General features: G+C 52.3%; 1 long non-coding RNA gene across 1 annotated transcript; it reads right to left on the reverse strand.

Annotated features, from left to right (window-relative positions):
* Positions 1-16,807: 16,807 nt before the first annotated feature.
* Positions 16,808-18,944, reverse strand: LOC119869530. The gene is made up of 3 exons (XR_005371067.1): positions 18,842-18,944; positions 17,143-17,193; positions 16,808-16,944 (listed from the first exon to the last, which is right to left on the reverse strand). It is a non-coding gene; the product is annotated as an uncharacterized LOC119869530 (long non-coding RNA).
* Positions 18,945-21,811: the final 2,867 nt, after the last annotated feature.

Consider the following 21,811-nt stretch of genomic DNA (forward strand, 5'->3'; position numbering starts at 1 on the left):
ATCAACCCCTGTCAGGGCAAGAGTTCTCTGTGGGGATGCTCAAGTGGCAACCCCAGGATTTTTCACTTGCGCTCAAGACGTCTTGAAGGTAATGAGGACATGAAGACCATGTGGAGCCTTGTGGGTTGAAACTGGCTTCCCGAAGTGCACTTGGAAGCATGCTAAATGCTGGAGGAGCTGGTGCTCCATTAGCAAGAGCTACTAGATGTGTCCTGATAGCGGGCTTAAGCTGTCCTCTGGACCCTGAAAGGGGCTACTAACCTGCTGCTGAGCATATTATGGTGGTTCACCCTCATCCTCTTGCCTGTCCCCAAATGCTAACAGCCCCCTTCTGAGGGATGGCTGGTGGAGATTGTTTTGGAGCACAGTGAATAGGGGAAGCCCATGACCTTATTCTCATTTCTTGAATCATCTGAAGCCAATTGCTTCATAAGGCACAAGGTGACTATTCCATGACCCAAACCAAATGCCTTTGCAGCAGTGTTGTCTTGTGTTTGGACCCCTACTGCCCAGTAGTGTGATCCATGGAGCAGCAGCACCAGCCTCACCTGAGAGCTTCTTAGAAGTGTGGAGTCCTAGGCTCCACCTCAGACCTGCTGAATTTGACCTCACATTTTAATGAAATCTGCATGTGCACAATGAAATTGGTGTAGGTTTATGTATTTGTGATTGATTGTCAGCAGGGGAGAGCCAGGGCACCCACATCTCCACCCTCTCTGCAGCGGCTGTCCAGAATGCCACATCTCTGGGAGGCTCTCAGAGCCCAGGGACAGCACATGCACTTGTGTACAGAGGCTGTGCTCTACGCAACTATGGAAAATGGCTTTGGCCAGTTGCAGCCCTAGCCAAGCAGGCCTGACTGTCCCATGTGTAGTTCACACTCCTCATTTTATAAATGAGAGAATTAATAAAATGAGAAGTAAACTACCAGAGGTCAAATAGCTGTCTGAATATTTGTCCAAAGGTCAAATAACAGTGGCAGATTGGAGGCCAGAACCCAGGTTTTCAGACTCCCATTCCAGTTTTCTTGACACTTTATCTAGAGAAACGGAAGTAACAAGAATGCTGGGTCTTCTCCATGCCATCAATGGGCTTTTGATGGTGCACTGAACATAGAACAGGGCCTCCATGGTGTGCTTTGCGTGCTATTCAGAGAAAATAAATATAGCACTTTAGCCCAAAGGTTCCTGCTTGGGCCACTGTTGACTAAGCAAACGTCCGCACTTGGACGTGAAATAGCAATGTTAGGGGAGTGTCCATGACTTTCTACAACAGCCTTGTTCTTGAAAAGGGCATAGAAAAGTCATCTTATATTAGAGGCAGTACGAGCATCAACTATTCTTCCAGAAGCAGAGATGTAACTATAAAGAGAATTAATTGCCCATAATTTTCTGCATAAGAATGACCTTGTAGACTTCGATTTCCTTCAGTTGGGAATAATGTAGGACTAAAAGGGAAGAGGAAAGAGAGCATTTGGAGTGGGAATAAATGGTGCTGGAGCCCAACGACTTCTTGGAGCTCTTATGGATTCCTCAGCTCCTTCCCACTCTTGGCGGAGAATGAAACGCACGTTTGCTGGGGCTCATGTGACACCTGTAGAGGCAGGTGGGCCTGTGCTTTCTGCGCCCAGCCCGGGGCTAGGCCACGAGACCTACCTGGACTGGTGACTTCGAGGAAGATTCAATAAGTTTTAAGGGTCTTCTTTCATTCCTACCTTGTCCCCACAGGGCACTTGTCAGCTGGAGAAACTGTTGCTTCTCGCTGCCTCCTCTGTGAGACTTAGAAAGGTCTCCTACCCTTCCTTTGAAATGGAGGAATGAGGCCCATCTTGGGGTTTCTTTGCAAAGTGAGTGAGCGGCCCTTTCAAAGCTCTTGGAAAAACTTTCAGGAAAGGGTTTAAGGCAGGATGGAGGAGTACATGTGCCTTAGGAGGTTGTCTTCAGCATGAGCCTTTAAGAGAACAGTGGATGTTTCCCTGGAGTCATGGAAACCAAATGCGTTATGCTTCGTGTATGAAAAATATTTGCCTAATTGAAGCAAGTTACCAACTGGACAGTCCTTGCTGGAAACCGATGCGCTAAATCTTGCCTGAGGACTTTATTCTGTTAACAAGAAAGAGCATTGTCTTGAATGTGGGATCCCATGTTGTATTACTGATCAATGGGGCAGCATCGCAACTCCGCGACACCCTTAAGGACGGGCTGAAAAGGGATTGGGGCCAGCTCCTGGCCTTGCGATCTGATAGGTTACCTGTGGCTCCAGCTCTGAGGTCCACGTGCATCATTTATTCATCCACCCTCACGCAAGTCCCAGGTGCCAGAGAAGCACATACTTATGAGTATATTAATTCATAACTATATATTGATCAACTACACAAGTGCAGTCTTAAGGACTTTGCTCAGTCCAATGTCATATAAAGTAGTAATGTCAGGAGTTTATCATCTGTTTGTGGGGAAAGGAAGTACATCAAATAACAGGTCGGTACAATGAGTCAAGTTGTGGGTTATGGGCTACAATTATGGCATTTGGGTCCGTTCTGTACATGATAAACATCATCTATATCAGGGGTCTGAGGGACACCTGGGTGGCTCAGCAGTTGAGCCTTAGCTCAGGTCATGATCCTGGGGTCCTGGGATCGAGTCCCGCATTGGGCTCCCCACAGGGAGCCTGCTTCTCCCTCTGCCTGTGTCTCTGCCCCTCTCTGTGTGTCTCCAATGAATAAACAAATAAAATCTTAAAAAAAAAATAAATCAGGGGTCGGAAAACATGTGTCTCTGTGTATGTGTGAGTGAAGGACCAGATAGTAACTACTTCAGGCCCTAAGGGTGGACAGTCTGTGTTGCAACTACTCAATTCTGCTGTCCTGCTGCAAAGAGCCATAAATGACCCATAAAAGAATGCCTGTGGCTGTGTTCCAATAAAGCTTTATTTAAAAAAACAGGCAGCAGGTTGGAGTTTGGCCCAGGAAGGGTTGCCAGGCTTAACAAATGAAAATCTAGCATGCCCAGTTGAGTCTGAATTTCAGATAAAGAATGAATACTTTTTTTAGTATGTCCTGAGTATTGTTTTGGGTGCACTTGCCCTGGGTATTTGGTATTTTATCTGGCCACCTTGCTGTTTGCAGAGCCCAGGTTTGAATCAATGGCTATTTTGAATCAGTTAGAACTTTTGGCCTTCGATCATATCATTTCCAACTTGGGGGAGATGGAAGAGCTTTCTCAGATGGGAAAATGGGGTGCCAGAGACAGGAGGATATTTGGCCAAAGTCACCAGACTCCCAGCTTGACCTACTGCCTGCACAACAGGGGTCCTCAGGTCAGATGCTAGCCAGTGCTGGGCAGCTGCTGTGTGTTCTCCTGCCGGGGTCATCCCTGGTGTCCCCACTGCCCTCATACAAGGAGACATTCCAGAATGGGTCTTCCTGGCAACTCTGTGTGAGTCAGCGCATTTGTCCCTTGATATTCTCAAGGATAAAAGTAGGTTATTTCTTGGTAACTGGCCAGATGCTCATCCTTTCATCATTTGGTGGCACAATTCCCAGAGAATTACAGATAAGAAGAAACAGTCCCGATGCTACTGACCTTTAATATATATATTTAACTAACTCTTATATATAAATATACAAATGCATGTATATATAAAATTTAAACATATTTAATTTAATATATATCATATATATATCTATATATATCTATATATCACGTTTAACCAGCTTCTATCCTCAGGTACTGTCACGTTGCAGAACACTTACTGCCTTTTGCTTAAATCTGAATGAACATGTGACCCGGGACAAGTGCCTCGTAGGCTTTAAGATAGAATCCTGGGTTCTAATCCCAGTTCCAGCATTTACTAGCTGCATGAACTCTCTTAGATTTTCTACATCATCATCTATAAAGCTGGACTCATGACAAGTTCCTCACGAATGTGTGGACACTTCCCAGCACGTAACTGGGCCTGGGGCATCGACTATGTGAGCATCTCTTTTCTCTTTCCTTCGCGGGCCTGGCAGTGCTGGGAGCCGCATGCAGGCACCTCACCTCCCCACACAGGTGGTATATCATGCGGTTTTGTTCACACCAGCAAGGCAAGAAGATTCCTCTGGTCTATGGTGACACTGGTGACCCTGAGCTGGAGTTCTGTGTGACTCGTGTGTCTCAGGACCAGCAAATCTGACAAAGGGTGGGGAAGCAGACCCTAAGTGGGGGTTTGGAGGAAAGCTCTTTGGGCTCAGTGGACACCGCCAGGGGCCCGTCCCCACACACGGGGCTCTCTGCTTCCTACTGTCATCGCGATGAAGCAAACAGGGCAGAATCGCGGAGAGCTGATATGTTAAAGAAATGTTTCCTCTCACCTTCAATATTCATAACTAGGTCTCTGGATCTTCCATGAAGTCCTGAAGCTGAGCTTGTGTGCATGGCAGGCAGGCCGTGTGTCCCGACTTCGGTGGCCATGGGCTGTCAGCGTCTCAGGGTCCCCGCTCAGAGATGCACTTCTTCCATCTTTGTTCAAAAACAACTTCCAGGGCTTTGTCTGCTTAGGAGATGGCAACTCTGGGGAATGCAAAATATTTGGACCTCCTTGTTTGGTTTTCTGCTTTTTGCCTACTCCTCTCTGCCTCTAACATTCTTTCAAGGATAAAGGGCACATTAACAAGCTCTTCCGTGATTGTGACAATTAGGGGTAATTCGTGAGCTCAGATTCACCAGTTGCCTTCATTACTTTGGAACTGACGGCTTGCCTTTCATTCTTCCCTGAAAACGGTGCTTAATTCAAAGCCGCCCGTCCTGCCGGATGTGGGGATTTTCTGAATTACAGATTCATCTTTTAAACAGGGAGCCTCGGCGCGGTCGATGCTGTCAGAGGAAAGTCAGTCCCCCAGTGATTCAGACGTTCCGACAATTTGTTTCCAGAAGTAAATTATAGCCATGCCCCTGATCTTTCAATAACTTTGGTCTAGCATGGAGACTGACCACAAAACGACCGAAATGGGAAATGGACTAGGGGATGGCATGTTCGGCTCATAGCTCACTGGCTAACTCACGGACTCACTGTGCGTTTATTTCTTTGCTTTTTGCTAAGTGGGCGAGCATGCAAAGGGGGTGCGTGATCGGGCCGCTGGCATTTGAGGGGTAGCCGCCGAGCCCCCGGGTCCAGAGGCGTTCCCCGCTCCCCACTCCCTGCCCGGCAGTGGCCCTGTGTGTCTCCTGGGGTCTCGAGTTCCCAGAACGTGCTCTTCTCTTGATGGTTCTGAGCGAGGGAGCCACAGGCTGGCTTCAGCGGGTCTGCTCTTCTCACCACTTCGCATCTGGCTTTGGGGCCTGGCCGGCTGCGGGCCGTCACAGCTTTTATTTTATTGCATATGTGATTGGCTCCCAGTTCATGTTAATTGGGTGGAATCTTACCTTTCAGGGTGTTTTGGTTCTGAGCAGTCTCAGACTTAAGCACAGTTAATTCCCCTCCGAGGCCCCCTATCACTGACATGAGATCAAATAACCGACTAATTAACACAGAGGTCCTGGTCCCATTGAAGTCATCCTTGCTCCCTGTGCCTGGAGGAAGTCCCCCTGTGAGATTGCCTTCCCCAGGGAGTGCTTTTCCTCTTCAGATCATGTGAGTGGGAAAGTGTGCCTCCGAGACTCCCATTTCATTTCCACGTCAAAGGATACCGTCCTCACTGCAGGTCTGTTGCCCTCAGCTCTGCAGCCCGCAGATGCCACTGCCCCGCGCACCCGGAGGCCAGTGTGTTAAAGGGCGTGAAGGCCTTCGGGAGAATGGTCAATATTCCCACGTCGTGTGGAATCCCTAATACTTGAGACAAAGATCTGCGGGGCTGGGGTGTGGGTGCAAGTGCGTGCATGTCTATTTACATATGCATAGGTTGCTGCAGAAACACGCTGGTGCAGGGTTGCACATATATGCACACGTGCATAGGGACCTGTAGCGCAGTAGGATGGCGGGCCCATGGCCACCGTCTATAGGCAGGATTAGCTCATCACCAGCACTAGGTTTTACCACGTTCCCAGAAAACATCTCTTTGAGGTAGAAAGACACAATTTTGTGGACATTTCCCTCTGTGAAGGGCCTGACATATTAACATGTTCGTCCTTTGGGAGGAGGCTCTTCTGCTATTCACTCGCTTTTAATTAACCCCGGCTGGCCCCAGCAGCCCCTGAGCACCGCGGCCTTGGAGGGAGCGTTGGCCCTGGACCATAACGGCAGGCAGCCCAGTTCAGGGCTAGGGGCGCACCAGCCAGAGAGGCGAGCTTTGAGGTTTGCCAGCCGCCTCGCTGGGGCTGGACAGACGGTGCCCGACGGAGATGAGCTGTGGACCTCCAGGTGTGTCTGCTGAGCCGCAGACGGTCTGGGCAACGGCTTCGAGAGGATGCCCCCACCCCCGACCTGACCAGTCAGTGACCAGCTCCCTCTGCTGTCCTCCCCCCACCCATACCTGCTTCAAGGTGGGCCAGAAACCTCCCTGCAGGCCTAGGGCCTAACACTTCCGTTCTTTTGTGCCACGTTCTTCAGGGCATGTGGGGTCAGCAGTGGCCCCCCACACGTGCAGAGGGCTCAGTAGGGGTGTGTCTTCTTCCGAAACTGCTTCCCAGCTGGAGCAGCAGGTGACCCGGAGGCCACGGTCGCTGTCCTCACAGCCCAGTGCAGCCTCGGTGGCATCCTGCTTAGGTGGAAAGGAGCTGGACCTTGTTGCAGGGCTCCCATGCTGGTCTTGCTGACCACAGCACACCCTCGTCTCTTTAGGGAACCGTAAATTGATCTACTGTGATGTGTCCATGTATTTCATGATTTAATTTACCAAGGACTTTCTTATTCTCACGTTCCAGCCTCATTAACTGAATAAAGGACATGGCTTTAAGGTAATATTTTTTTTGTTTTAAGGTAAATTTTTAAAAATATACATTTAATGTCCATTATTAATGGTCAGAACACAAAGAAAAGGTGACGAAAACCTCTACACTTTCCATCAAGAGAAAACCATGAACAAAAAATATTTTAAGTTGCATGACGGTAAAGCCAGGACCCTTGAATGCATATCATCATTTTCCAAAACCCCCGGTCCTCTCATCAACCGTGCCGACAACACCCTCCTCACTCAGGCTGTCTTCCATCTATGTGTTCCATATAAGATCCTCACTCCTTTACTAAATCAAAGGAGTGACTCATTTTATGTCCTGGAGTAAAAGCAAATTCTTACTGCTTCTAATTTTCTTAATCACCCTGCTCAACTCCCACTGTGGCTCCTGGGAGAAAACGGAAAATTTGGGCTCTGATCATCCATGTTGTCTTGTCCCTGCCAGTTGAGTTCCGGGCTGTTTTGGGGACTCAGCGGGATCACGCACAGCGTCTGCTAAATACTGGGTTTGGGCTATGATCATCCCTGTCGCTACTTTTTTGCCAATTTAAGGAATGACTGTCTCTAGTGCTCCCAGACTTTGAGAAATGAAGTGTCTGGGTTACACCACGAGGAGCGAACTGCTGAGAAATAGATGTCCTGTTGCACAAACATGAAGTTTAAGGTTTGCTCTAGCTTTATGAGAAAATTGATTTCTTCTGATAATGTTTTGGTGATGAGAGCAAATGCTCTTGGGAAAGCAATAACCGTCTTAAATTCACACCCTCAAAGGAAGGCACCTGGGAAATGTGCAACAAAAGGAGGGTAGAGGTCCACCTTCTGCAAGATGGCGAGAATATCCCCCGCAGGCGCCTCCCTGCCCCCTCCACCAAGACATGCGAGCTCATCTGTGGGAGGGTGTCATTGCTTGGAACAGATTCATGATGGAATTAAATAGTTTCTTAAGTTGGCAATTCATTGGCATAGGCGACTCGTGAGTGGGTGGTGGTAGACTTTAAAAACCAGAAGCATGTGTCTGCCTTTGCCCCACATGCTTGCTCATTGTATCTGCAGGAGGTGGGGAAGGCTGAGGGGTCTTCCTTGGCTGAGAAAGCATATCCTGGACCCAGATGAGCAGAGCTGCTGGGACACCAGTCAGTTTTCTTCACGTACCTCCTTGAAGAGAACATCACATGAGCCATCTGGAGATGTGATGTTCTAAAACATCCCAGAGAGTTTCCTTGGGTCGGGTACCTTGCCCTTACTTACCTCTTTCTGCCTGTAGCACCCTGTATATGACCCTCTGCCCCGGGCTTGACTGCCATCAGAAGACGCAGGTGTCTGACGAGTTCCCTAAGCATTCCAGAAGGAGTCCTTCGGCTTCTCCTGCAGGAGAACGCACGCTCCGTTTTAGAAAGATTAACAGTAAGAGTGTCCCCAAAAAAGAAATTCCTGCTTATTTGAAGTATAATTTCTTCCTCTCTCATCATTTCATGTGAAGATTTTAAAATAAAGCCTGTCTTGTCGTGAAATAATATTCACAATAATGTCACTCTGGGAGAGAAGTGTTGGAGAAAAAGTCACCCCAGTCTCAAAAACAACCTTTTTAAAACTGCGTATGTTTCCCCCCTACTCCCCATGGAGGTTCAAAAGCCTCCATCACACCTCCTAGAGCACAGACAGTTTCCTCTCGTACATTATGAGCTTGCTTCCACTTTTGCATGGCCTTTGTGCGTGTGTGATAGTCCATCCAGGGGATGTGGCAAGAGCTCACAATTAAGGACTGTCCGTTAATTGAGTAGTTATTTGTGTCCTTACTGTACACGAGGTGGCTCTTAGCTCTAGAGAACCGACCCTTATGTCGAGGCCTGGCAGGTTCCCATCTTCGTTCCTGGCCAGTGGAGCCCAAGCAGACTCCTCTGCCCCTCAGCCTGCAGCTTTGACCCCGAGGGGATGGCTGGAGGGACAGTGTGGACACCTCCCTGCTCCGTGGGGTTGGCCTCGCTGCCCCCTCCAGCATGGGGCCTACTCCCAGGTTCCGCCCCAGCTCCCAGTGCCTGGCTCTTGTCCTGTGCAGCCTCTTGCCCCCAGGGACTGTGTCCCCTCCTCAGCCCCAAAACTCTGGTCACCGAGCTGGGTTTTCTGCCCCTGTTTTTGTGAGGAACCCCAGCATCCAGTACTTAGCCAGAGTCAGAGCTTGGCCTGCCACCTGCTGCGGACTGGGTCAGGTCCCCCCCAGTAGTGAGGTCAAAGCTGTGGCCATGCATCAGTGGACATGACAGATGCCACTTAAGATGAGGTCATGCGTGAGCAGAGTGGGCCCTGACTCCTCCCAGATGGGCATTCTGGTAAGAGGAGGATAGACACAGGGACAGATGCACACAGGGGGTGGCCAGGTGAGGGTGGAGGCTGAGACAGGTCTACAAGCCAGGGATGCCGAGGTGGCCGGCAGTCAGAAGGAGCCTTCCCGCCTTCCCCAGCACCAGCACCAGAGGCAGCCCTAGCCGACCCGGTGATCTGGGGTCTGGTCTCCAGAGCCATGGGACAATATGTCTCTGCTGCTTTATCACAGGACAGTTGCGTGCTGCCGCAGTGGTGGGCAGGTCACCGTGTCAGTCATGCACTGGGGACAGAGATGGACACATGGGATCATACCCGCCCTGCTCGAGCGGCAAGAGCTCTGACTGATTTTCACTTAGCCCCTTGGAGCCTCAGTCTCCTCATCTCCTAGATGGGAATGCAGGGCCTGCTTCTCCCGGGACTTAGAGGAACCAGGAGGTGGGTCCTACTGCGTTGCAGGTACCCCCAGCACCCAGACTCCTCTCTGGGTCACCTCTCCTGGGATTCTCCTGACAGACTTGCCTGTCCTGGCCCCTGGGGCTGTCACTTGCCTGGACGGAACCCCTTCTCCCCTGGCTCCTCAGCGTGATGGGGTGTGGACCTTGGATGTGGCCCAAGTTCCCCTGCACCCAGACTTAGCCTTGGCCTCTTCTTCAGAGTGTGTGCAGACACACACATCAGTCCCATCCGTTCATTTCTGGAGCTAGGCTGGGGAATGCCGCTGTCAGCAAGGAGCCCCCCCCCCCCCCCGCCCCGAGAACCTGCCACAGGTGGGTGAGTGGTGGGGCAAGGACAGTCAGCAGCCGCTAGTGGTGGGATCTCCAATGAATGAGGAAGTAAGGGGTCTGAGAAAACTGCCTGATGACTCTCCACCCCACAAATGGCAATGGTCAGACCCAGGGAGGGACGCGAGCCTCCCCAGGTCCACCTGCAGGTGGGGAAGAGCTGACCCGGCCCGTCCACCGTCCTGTGCTCCAGGAGAATGGGAGGAGTCAGGAAGCAGTAAACCCAGGCCAGGGCGGGTGGGCGGGGGCAGAAGAGATGCCCCCAACCCTGGACCAGCCTCGGGGGATGAAGGTACTGGCAATCTGTGTTGCTGGTCCAACCAGAGAGGTGGTGGTTGGACCTGAGGACCCGTTTGTGTTTCTTGCTGTGGAAGGACTGAGGCGGCAGGGCAGGCTCTTGGGATGCGAGAGGCACCTGGAAAGGGAGCAAGGGTCCCTCCCTTGAGCTGCGGTACCTGTGAAGGCAGAGCAAGGGGGCTCCCAGGGGCCTGCTGAGTGACCGCCCTCTGATCACACGGGGAGGGCCAGGGGCTGGTCCAGTGGGTCCCTCTCCCAGTTACAGAGCAGCCTCCCAGAGGCTCACTGGTCTGGATCCCATGGCTGATTATCGATTACCGGAGGCAAAGGTCCCACCCTGTGCATACGCAGAGCCCCAGAATGACCCAGATTGAAGACAGCGAAGAGAAAATGAATGTTTTATAGTTTTCCAGAAGCACCTTATGTCAAGATGTTATCAAGCAAAAAGAAGGATTCCCCACACTGAGTGTCTGAAATGAGCAGCCTAATGGCAGGCATCTGCCAACTTCACTTTCCTGTTCCCTGAGCTGCTGTGTGGGCGCGACTCACGGGAGTGAGTGGCTGGTGGGTTCCGTCACTGCCGTCTGGAAGCAGGTCCTGGGGCAGGTGCATGGGAAGCTAAGTGAGCAGATGGCTGTACTCCCAGGGCACGTCCCCTGTCCGTCCCTCCAGCCCCGCCAGGCCTCCCTGCCCTTCACCCCCCCTACACCCCCCCACCCCCGGCCTTAGCCTCTTGCCTCACGCTGCTGGGATTCTGGATTCTTCCTGGGTACCTGCCCCCCAGACCCGAGAGGGGGAGGAGGCCTACAGAGAGGTGCCGGAGAGTGCAGACCAGCGGTGCCCAAACACTGCGGGTTCCCTGGCTGATAAATTCTGATGCAGGAGAGGAGAGGCTTGGGTGGGCATGGGTGGGGGTTCCTGTTACCAGCATGCATTTAGCCCTGGAAGTAATAGGACTGGACCAAAGATGACATGTCCCCAGATATAATGCTGCTCTGAAAATCTGGAGTGTGGTGCCTTGCACTCCATTTGCATACACAGGAGGATGTCTTGACAATGGTGATTTTGTATGTTTTGGGGGGTTGGCTGTGTTTTCTCCTTTTTTAAAAAAAATTATATAAATTAACTATGCTCCTTGTTGGGGAAGAAAAAAATAAAACCCCTCTTTAATGTGTCTTCAGGTAATCACTTTGATTTTGGGGAATGAAACTATCTTGCATTGTTGGGATTTCTTTCTCATCCTAGAGGAGCACGGGTTTGGTGGATCTGGTGTGGCTCGTGAGCAGCTTGGTGGATGTGAAAGGAACTCGCGGAAGGAAGTGGGATGCTGAAGTTCAGATTAGACAGTCGTGTTTGGTAGTGATTCAGGACGAAGTGATTATCATCGTCACAGTTAGTAACAGATGAGCCTGGAAGCCACATGGAGCATTTATCCTGGATGCCAGGGGACCACACGCTCTTCACCTGCGGGTCTCCGGCCTGTCCTTGGTGGCTTGCTTATCCGTGGATCCTTCCACCCTGCCCTGCTCGGTGGGAAGTCAGGCCCCAAGGTCACTCAGCTTGGAGCTGGGTACACGGCCCAGGAGGCAGGGACCCTCTTCTCTGGTAGCCCCGCACTCCCAGGACTTGGGACTTCCTCCTGCTAGGGGCCTTCGAGGCAGGTTTCATGGGTGTGGGGATAGGCCCACTGTCCTCTGGGTGGGGGGTAGCCAGCCAGTCCTCGAGGAATGGTGGGGTGATGCTGCAGCAGGGCAAGCCTTCCCCCTTCACGACTCTCCCACTTCTTTTCAAAGCTCTTTCTATGAAAACCCTCTTTTCCTTCTGATTGCATCCAGGAAAGCCCCTCTGTTGATGGGCTGTAATGGGGTGGGGGGGAGCCCCCTTCTGAGTGCCACACAAATGCCCCAGGCACTCAAGCCTGGGGTCAGGGTGGCTATGACCCCGGGGCCCATGTTGTGTTCAGAAGTCAGAGATGGGGGCACGGTGAGCCTTGGGACTGGTCACATTTTGAGTGGTGACCAGAGTGAGCATTGCCTCTGGACGGGACGTCTGCTGCCTCCCCTCTGAAGCTGGCCTGGTGCTTTCTGCCCGGACATGGTGGGTGCAGGTGCAACGTGTGCAAGTGGGTTAGGGGATAGACCGGGGAGCAGACTGGATCTCTGAAGGCCAGAGGCGGGCTTCCACGCGGCCTCGTCACAGATTCTAGAACAGTCGGTCTGTCCTCAACAGTCTCCTCCAGGGCCTGGGACAGCCTGCTCTCTGCAGACTGAGGTGAATGAGGATGTTTTGCTCAAACCATTTATTTCTGAGATGTGCACATTTGTGGACATTTATTTTATTTTCTCCCCTTTGAAGGTGGGAGTGAGGAAGAGTTCAGCTCATCTGCAGGACCTGCATGTATCTCATGATTTATACCCTTGTGCTTGGCACTGTCCCTGGAGCCAATTCATCAAATCAGTGAGAAAGCCCAGATTCCACAGAGCAATAGGCCACTTATTACAGGTAAATATGGGGGACTTGTCACAGCCCCCTGGTGAGCCTCATCACAGGACTTGTTTCATTGAGACTCAATACTTCTCAGCTTTGACTTTTCCTGCCCTGGAGTGGAGGCTGATGATCTCAAAGCAACCGAGTCCCTGAAAGCTGCTGGAAGGAATTACCTCCCTCCAATGGCTGTCCAGCTACACGAGACAGTTGCTGACTGGCAGATGGGTTTCTGGATCAAACACTGATGCCTGCCCAGGCGTGTCGGTCCTGGAACACCAGTGGTTTTGTTCCAGAATGAAAGCACGTGGTCTGTGTGTCAAAGAGAGCCTGAGTTCACTATGGACCCTAATCCTTCCCACCCAAGACCCTTGGTCTGGAGACTCTCCAGAAACTGTCCTAAGAAGTAGGAAAACGGTGCCAGGGGCTGCTCAGGACACCAACTTCCAGCTTCTGAAGTTTAGAGGAGACACACTGGCCATGAGGCCATAGCTGCCAGGTGGTCTTGTGCACCAGGCTCATGGCCTGTGCCTCCTGAGGTCTGTGTCTCTGGACGTGCAGGATGAGGTGCCTCCCATGGGGCTGGGGCAGCAGGGAGCTGCTGAGACACACGGCTCACAGTGGGGAGGCATGGATGGCAGTCTGCGATGCCCAGCCAGCCCCCCAGTTCTCATGCCAACCCCATGAGGGGTGCATGTGGTGCTCGTGTTCCCAGATGCAGAAGCTGAGGCAAAGATGGGCGGCCCTGACTCTTGTAAGTGCCCTGGATGCTCAGGCCCCACAGTGTGGCTTCTGTCTGTGTCCTCTGGCCTGGGGAGGGGACTCAGCTGACAAGGGCAGGCCAGGGGCCATTCCTAAGCTTTAGGGCCTGGGATCCAGCCATGGGAGGAACGGAATCGACACTGGGGAGATTTTCCTTCTCTGGGGTTCTCTGGCATCCTCCACGGGAGGCCGTCCAGCATGGGCAGGATGCCTGGTGTCACAAAGATCCACCCCCCAACCCCGTACCCAGTTCTCCATCTGGCATGTCTGGAACAAGCAGGAAAACCCTGCTTGCAGATGCAAAATGCACACGTCGAGTTTGGAATCGGACAAATCTTGGTTCAAATCTTGCTGCTGCTGTTTGTGATTCAAATCCCTCAGAGTCGCAGGGTCATCATCTACAGCACGGGGATTCTGAAATCCACCTGCTTGTGGTCCCGAGGGTGGATAAGATCAGGTACACAAAATGCCTAGCACAGTGCTCTGCACATAGTAATTACTTAATACAAGCTGTCAGTTGCTCTTAATATCCTTCTTTATTATTTTTATTGACAGGATTGGTATTAAGTTTTAAAGTCCAGATCTAAAAGTGACGGTCGTTCATTTGGTTCTGGACTGGCCCTCACCTGCGATGCTGGGGACAGTCTCAATGACTTTCACAGCCTGTTTGGTATTAGCATCACTCTCTGCTTGCCCAGGTACTTGGCTTCAATTTCGCCAATGAAGTCAGAATTAATAAGAAAGAGCAGCACTTTCTCCCTCTGAGTATTAATGGTTTTGAGAAAGGGTTGAACCGTTCTTGCATTTAATAATTAGATAGGACACATTCATTTATATTTCAAGGAAACTCCAAGTCCTCTATCCATAATTAAGATGATGGTGTTGCGAGGGAGACAGGACCTGCAGGTAGGACGGGCTGGCTCCCTTGCAAAGGTGCGCAGCCAGGCAGGGCTCACACTTGCCAGGGAGGCTCCGCTCCCCACTCTCTGCAACAGCCCATAATTAGCACCTGATTTATTTCTCTTGGTTCTCATTTCCAGCCTAATAGATTTTTTACCAGTTATTAGTTTCAGCCACACTTCCAGCCAGCTGGGGTTGGACATGTCATTTCGCTCTCATGCTCTTGATGAAGCTTGATAGTGGGGGTCTTCACCTGATTAGATGACGTTTAGAGGGTGAGCCGGTGTCCCCGGCTCTTGGAGCCGGGCCGGGTACTGACTGGCATGATGGCAAATGCTGACCCATGTGGTGGATTAGGACGCCACCAACCAGCTCTTGCAAAGAACTCGAAATCTCCGTGGCTCGACACAACGGCAATTTGTTATTTTTCCAGCTTTGTCAAGATAAATTGATAATTAAAAATTATCTAGAGACCGCAGCCAGAGCGAGCAGCGTCTGGTCTGACTAGGAGAGCATATTTCCTTCGGGGGTGGGGAGGTGGAGGAGAACGTCTTTAGGTGCTTGGAGACTCGCAGAGACAGCTTCAAATATCATAGGCGGAGCGCATAGGGAAAAGGAAAACTCTTTCTGGGGTCAGGGAAGAGTAACCTCAAAACGGCAGCGCTTTCGTGCTCAAGCTCAAAAATAATTGTATATATTCTGCAGGTGCACAGACTTGTGTATACAGTAAGCACCTCAAAAAGCTGACTCATTATGTATCACCTCATTTTGTTCCATTGTCTGTTTTATTTTCTGTCTTTTTTTTCATGGTGGTAACAATCAAAGTCTGCCCTCTCAGCTGATTTCAAGGACATAATTACAATGTTGTTAACCATAGGCACACTGCTGTTCCTTAGATCCTGGAACTTATTCATTCTGTGCAGTTGAAACTCCATACTCCTTGACCAACATCTCCCCACAATGGGGATTTATCACATGGGTGGATGGGTGGATGGATGGATGGATAAAAGCGAAACCGCTTCACTGCGGAAAAGTGAGCAAACTAAAATGAACTTAAAAACAAAAGCAATTTCATGAGAAGGAAGTAAAATCAACCTTGTCAGCCACACCTAAGAAAACAGACCTTAAATCCTTTCCCTCTGTCCTTTGGATGATGCACATTGTAGGAATTCTACTTGTCAATGAGATCCTAGTGCAAGGCTCTGGTTTCGTTTTCTCACTTAGGTTTTTCACATCATGAGGTTCTAGATCGTTGGAAAGCCCTCTTAGTATGGCAAAGCCCGTGTGATACTCTACTTCTGTCCCAGTGCCAGGTATTAAAGGGTTTACAGTGTCCTTCTATTGTCAGCAATGCTGCAATGACCATCTCCTTCACCATGACTCTATTTACATAGGATCCAGGGTAAGTTTCTCCAAGGGGAGTTTTGAGCCACTGTATATGAATATTTTAAGTATTTTCTACATAGCGTCAGTTGGCCTCCAGATTGGGAATAAAAATTGTTGGCCTGTTTCTCCCCACCCTTCCCAACACTGGGATTTTGTATTTCTAAAATTCTCTGCCAGCATTGTCAGTGAACTTTCCTCCCTGTGGTCACATCGTATTTCACTACACTGGGGAAGCACGGTTGCTTCATCCTTCCAATACACCAGAATATTCAGGACAGCGTGGACAAAACTGCTCACCGTCTGCGTGAGCGGTGGCATGACACCTGTTGGGGCCGCCAGCCTCCTTGACTCCATGGGGCAGTCCAGGCTGTTGCTTGGGGCTGCCGGGACTCTGCGAGGAGCAGAGTCCTAGTCTACTGCCCGCCGGCTAGCCTCGGCTCCTAGTCTGTGAAATGGGACAACAGTGCCAGGAGATGGTGCATGTGTCACACTTCGCGCAGCTCCTCCTTCCCTGGAGCGAGGGCTCGGGACCACTCTGAAGGCTCTTGATGCCACAGACTGAGCGAAGGTCCCTCTTACCTCAGTTTCCTGAGCCATCTTGGGCACCTTCTGCAGGCAAATTATGGTGTGGCTGTGAGGTCCACTCTCACAGATGGCCCATGGCGCCCCCCACAGACAGGACCAGTGCAGGGAAGAGGGGTCTGTGGGGGCCCAGGGGGGCTAGGCAGGGTGGGGAAGGCTGGTGCCATCCAGGAGGGTGACTCTGCTGGCTTGGACAGTGACCATTAGCACAGAGACAGCCGCTGGCCCTTCGGGGGGATGGGGTAGCATGGGGGAGCACAAACCCTGCCCTCAGCTTTGGGGTCATCACCCCTACTTACCCCTGTTTCTCTACCTGCCCCATCTAGTTTTTTGGACGCTCCTTTCCTAGGGCTTCCCCTTGACAGCCTGTCCCTGCAGTCCCCCACACTCGGTCTGGTGGGGCTGGGCCTGGGGGCGTCACAGTCTTGGGGCAGCCGAGAGCCAGGAGAAACGTGCCCCTCCCATGAAGACGCGCAAGCCATTAGGGTGTCCTACCTGCAAGGAGCTCAGCTCCATATGTACTTCCAGGCACTGCAGATGAAACCCTGTGAACTAGATGTTCTGAATAATTTTTTTTAGTGAGAAAGTATCACGCAAGGAGAGGAGATCTCTTTATGCATGTCCCCATGTTCAGGTCCCGCATTTTAGCGGCCTGAGCCCCAGTTCCCGATGCTCAGCCCCCCCACACCGCCCTGGACCCCACGCAGCACCGTCCTTTCAAGCGCCCACAACCCAAGATCCTCCTGCTTCCACACCAACCTCCAGCATCTGAGGGCTTTCTTATCAGCATCCCTCTGGGCTGCAGGTGACCTGAGGAGTGCAGTGGGAACAAAGGAGCGGCTCAGGGGATGTGCCCGGATCCCACATACAGTAGGGAGAAAGTAGGGGAGCCAGGCTCCCCGCCTCCAGATGTGTTCACTGTCCCCCAGCTGCACCCTGGGAGGTGCCGCTTACGATGAGTTTATGATGGGCCGGCAGCTTTGTGTGATGCCCAGGGAACCAGGACCCAGCTCCCCCAGGGTGGCCACATCACCCCGCCTGCAGGCCTGCACGATTTCAGAGCCGCGCCGTGGACACGGTGTGCGTTGGTCTGTTCCCTGGACACAGCAGTCACCCCAGGGCCCCCTGAACCCTGGCGTTTTTGCTTGGGAGGCTTGCCCCCCCGCCCCTGGATCTCCTGGTTGAGCCCTGGCACAAAGCCAGCTGAGGGGAGGGGGGATTTCCCGCAGCAGGATGCGGGTCTGTGACTGTCTGCGATGTCCCAAGGCTTGCAGGACCCCTGGAGCACCTGAGCCCAGAGCACGCTGGGCAGAGACTGTGCCCGACTCCCTGCACACATCTGCCCTCAGCAGGAGTGGGACTCGTGTTCCTGCAGGTGACAGGGTGACAAGCGGTGGGAGCCGGGGATGGGTCAGGAGGCTGGGAGCTGGGATGATGGTTGCACGAATGACTAAGTGACTGCAGTGTGGGGGCCCTTCCTGCACCTCACACCCCCGCAGCCCCAGGATGGCCCTGGGATGGGCCACTACCCCGTGGTGCCTGAGGAAGCCTGGAGCTGCCCCGGGGAACCCCCCATCTCCCCTGGAGTTTCCCCAGCAGCCCCCCACCCCTGGGCCTCCCACTCCCGGGAAATCCCAGCATGCCAGGCCTTTTGAAGCTGGAGTCCCCGCCAGGCCTGCAGGGCTCCCACCTCCGCTTCAAAGGCGGGAGAGGCAGCCACTGGGGGCAGTGGGCACACAGGCTGGCAGGTGTGGGCGGAGGGCCGTGAGAGATGGCTCCCAGGCTCGGGGACCACAGGAACCCAGGGTGGAGGGCAGGTGGCCAGTCCTGGCTGTCCAGCAGCATCCTCAGTGCTTCCCACCAGGCCCTGTAGAACCTGCCCACACGTCCAGCTGTGTTCGTTGAGCACCTCCTATGTGCCCGGTGCTGGGTGGAAGGGCTCTGGCTACACTGGGCTTCTTGCCGCCCCACATGTGCTTTGTCTCTTCAAGCTGGTCCCGGGCCCTGAGAATCCTTCTCCTTCCAGAGCCACCTCATACCCTACTCACCCCCTGAGGGTGGATGGGGCCACATGGATGGGTCCTCTCTGGGGTTAGTTGGCTTCTCAAGGCTGCAGTCTTCTCTCCTGTAGGGTGTAAATCACACCCACCCTCCAGGATGGCTGGGAGCCTGGGGAGGCCAGGCGTGAGCAGCGGCTAGTGCCTGGTCTGGCTTCCAATCCAGTGGACGGGTCGTGGTCACCTGTGCCCTGACTCAGTGCAGCTGCCGGACAGAGTAGCTGTCTCCGGCAAGTCTGCAGGGTCCCGCCATCCCCTGTGCAGTAGGCCTCCCGCCCTCTTGCCCCTTCCCTCCTCTCTGCCACAGAGATCGCTGCTGGAATCAGGGGTCAAACGGGAGCTGAGCCAAGAGCACCACTTGTCCGAGCACCAACTGCTGCACTCCCAACCCTCACACTCACCCCCTGAAGCGCTGCGATCTTCCTGGATTGAAACCGTGGCTGTGGGCTCTTACTGGGTTTTGAAATTAATCTGGCAGGTCACGAGCTGCATGTCTATGAAAAGTGAAGTGGAACAAGTAGAACAGGCTGGGGGACCCTTGACAGAGAAAGGTTGACGTGGCCTGGGGAAGCCCTGCCCTGGCTGTACGCACGCACATCCTGCAGAGCCACCCCTGACCCCCGCTCCTGGGACATCCGCTCGTGCCCAGGAACAGCCCCGTGAATGGCTGGGAACACTGGTTGTTAAATGATTGTGATAGATGGACTATGCTTAGTGTAGGCGGGTTCATTACACCTCTTACTGGGTTTGGAGGCGAGTCTCTGGCTGGATAGTGGGGATATGTTTTCATTCACACATTCAATGCATTTGATATATCGCCAGCTGGGAGGCAACAGGTAATTCACCTTTACTATTCCAAGGGCAGACGGAGGAAGGCCTCTCTCTCTCTCTCTCTCTCTCTCTCTGCAAATCCTACAGCAAACACCTCCAGAACCTTCGTCCCCACTCATGCATTGGTACTTGTTTTAAAAAATAATAAGTATAGTTTCTTAGTGTCTAAGAATAAACCATAGACATCCAGCTCTCCTCAATTCCATCTCTAAGGATTCCTCTCTGGATTTCTCCAATTCATATTATTTTTTTCTCTTTCCTTTTTTTTTTTTTAGATTTTATTTATTTATTCATGAGAAACACATACAGAGAGAGAGAGGCAGAGACACTGGCAGAGGGAGAAGCAGGCTCCATACAGGGAGCCCGATGCAGGACTGGATCCTGGGACTCTAGGATCATGTCCTGAGCCGAAGGCAGACGTGCTTAACCACTGAGCTTCCCCAGGTGTCCCTTTCTCTTTCCTTTTAATTCTTCAAACAAGACAAAACGGCAGATGCTCTTTGTTAATATCTTTTATTTCATGTTAGTAAAGTCTTTGAATAATATTCATATCTTGATGTTTTGATTTCAGATCAAACACAAGTCAATGTCTAAAAATACAAAGCTTTTTGGCTTTGTGGATTTCAGTGTCCATGTCTGTCTTTTGGTGCTGTTAGGGGCTCATGGGATGCACCCGTTGGGCTAAAGTGGGGGTTCACTTTAGGAAGGGTGAAAGAAATTTACCTAAAATCTGGCCCTTAACACATCCCCCAGTGCATATCTCCCCTTGAGTTGGGGTGATCAGTGACCCCACTGAGGAATGACATCGGTGTTGTCCTATTACCACAGCTGGAGAGCAGTGACCTGTCCCTGCAGGCCCATTGCCACCTGTGTCAGGGGCAGCGTTATGCCCCTAGCTCCAGTCTCTGGGGTTGGTGGTCTGGCCTCCCGCTCTTTTCAGCCCTGAAGTCCATGAGCTTAGCCTCCTCTGTGGCCCCAGGTCCCCCCGGAGTGGAGCCGGAGACTCCGTTCTGCATACACAGCCCCCCTTTTCAGATACTGCGGCTGCAAACCAAGTAAGTGGTCTGCTTGGCAGCAGGGCAGGAAAATCAGCAGTGGCCCTAAGCTGCCCACCACCCGAACCCATGTGGTGCCAGCAGGGGCGAGCCTCCAGTTCCCTTCGTCCCGCCAGCCAGAAACACCTGCTGTGTTTGCCCTTGGACAGGGCCAGGCTCCCTCCTCTGTGGACAGAGCAGCCGCCGGCTACAGTGCAGCAGGTGGTTCTTCTAAAAGCAGCTGTTCCTGGAAACACGCAAGTCGCTACTGTCGTTTCCTGGGTCACTAGCAGTCTGTCCTCTGAGGATGCTCTCTGCTCCTTCAGGAACACCGCGTCTGCCGCCCTCAGCTCTGTGGGAATGCGCTGCACGACTTAGGCCCTTTCTGCATGTCAAGCCCGTGTTTTAAGTCAGTCCGTGGTGGTGCTAGCCCATGTCCCGTCATCGCCCAACCTGGTCTCTGACTTCACACTGATTTCCTTCCAGCCCGTAGATCAGCCTATCATCTGCAGGTGAGTACAGGTGACCCCGGATGACTTGGCTTTCCCACGCACAGACCCACTTACACATAACAGGATTGTGAATGTATTTTCTCATTCTTGTGATTTCCTTAATAACATTTTCTTTCCTCTAGCTTACTTTATTGTCAGAACACAGTATGTAATACACATAACACACAAATTATGTGTTAATTGGCTGATGATGTTATTGGTAAGGCTCCTAGTCAATAGTAGGCTAACTACTGACAATAGTTAAATTTGGGGGAAGTCGAAAGTTACAGCAGACTTTTTTACTTCATGGGGGTCAGCGCCCCCAACTCCCATGTTGTTCACAGGTCAGCTGTATTAATGTCTCTTCTTGCAGGCAGCCTCAGCACTCATATGGAAGACATGCCTTAACGTTAGGACACTGGTGCCGCCTTCCGGGGTATGCCGGGGGTCCTAAGGTCGGAGCCTCTTAGGTCCCTGAGTCATAGGGCGCCCACTGCGTGTGAGGGGCACAGTCTGCAAGCCTGACTTCACAGGAAGTATCACAGATTTTAATTGCCTGTGAATGACAAGACCCCTGGATCTGAGTCCCCATAGGAGCCAACATTCATTTAGAGTCTACTTTGTGCCAGGCTGAAGCACAGGGTATGAAGAGGCCACTATCGTTACACATGTTATAGGCTGGAAGACTGAGGCTCGGAGCATTCGAGTGAGTTTGCCGGACTACCCAGCTTGTCAGCATCAGGACTGGGACTCTCTCCAGATAGCATGCTCTTCACCACCACTGGCTTTGTACAGCCTCAGGGCTCGCACAAACCTAGGTGGGACCAGGAGGCCACAAGTGGGGAAACAAGCGGCGCCCCAGGGCACCATGAGCCCCCAGGTGGGCCCATGCAGCGCCCCCTGGGCTTCCTCTGCAGGCCTCTCTCACCTCGCTGGGTGGGGCCTCTTCCTGCTTCTGCGGGGCCCCGGGGGGCCAGGTAGAGGCCATCAACAGAGCCCCAGGACCTCTCCCACT

This window comes from Canis lupus, chromosome 16 (assembly GCF_011100685.1).
Source record: "Canis lupus familiaris isolate Mischka breed German Shepherd chromosome 16, alternate assembly UU_Cfam_GSD_1.0, whole genome shotgun sequence".
Lineage (NCBI taxonomy): Eukaryota > Metazoa > Chordata > Mammalia > Carnivora > Canidae > Canis > Canis lupus.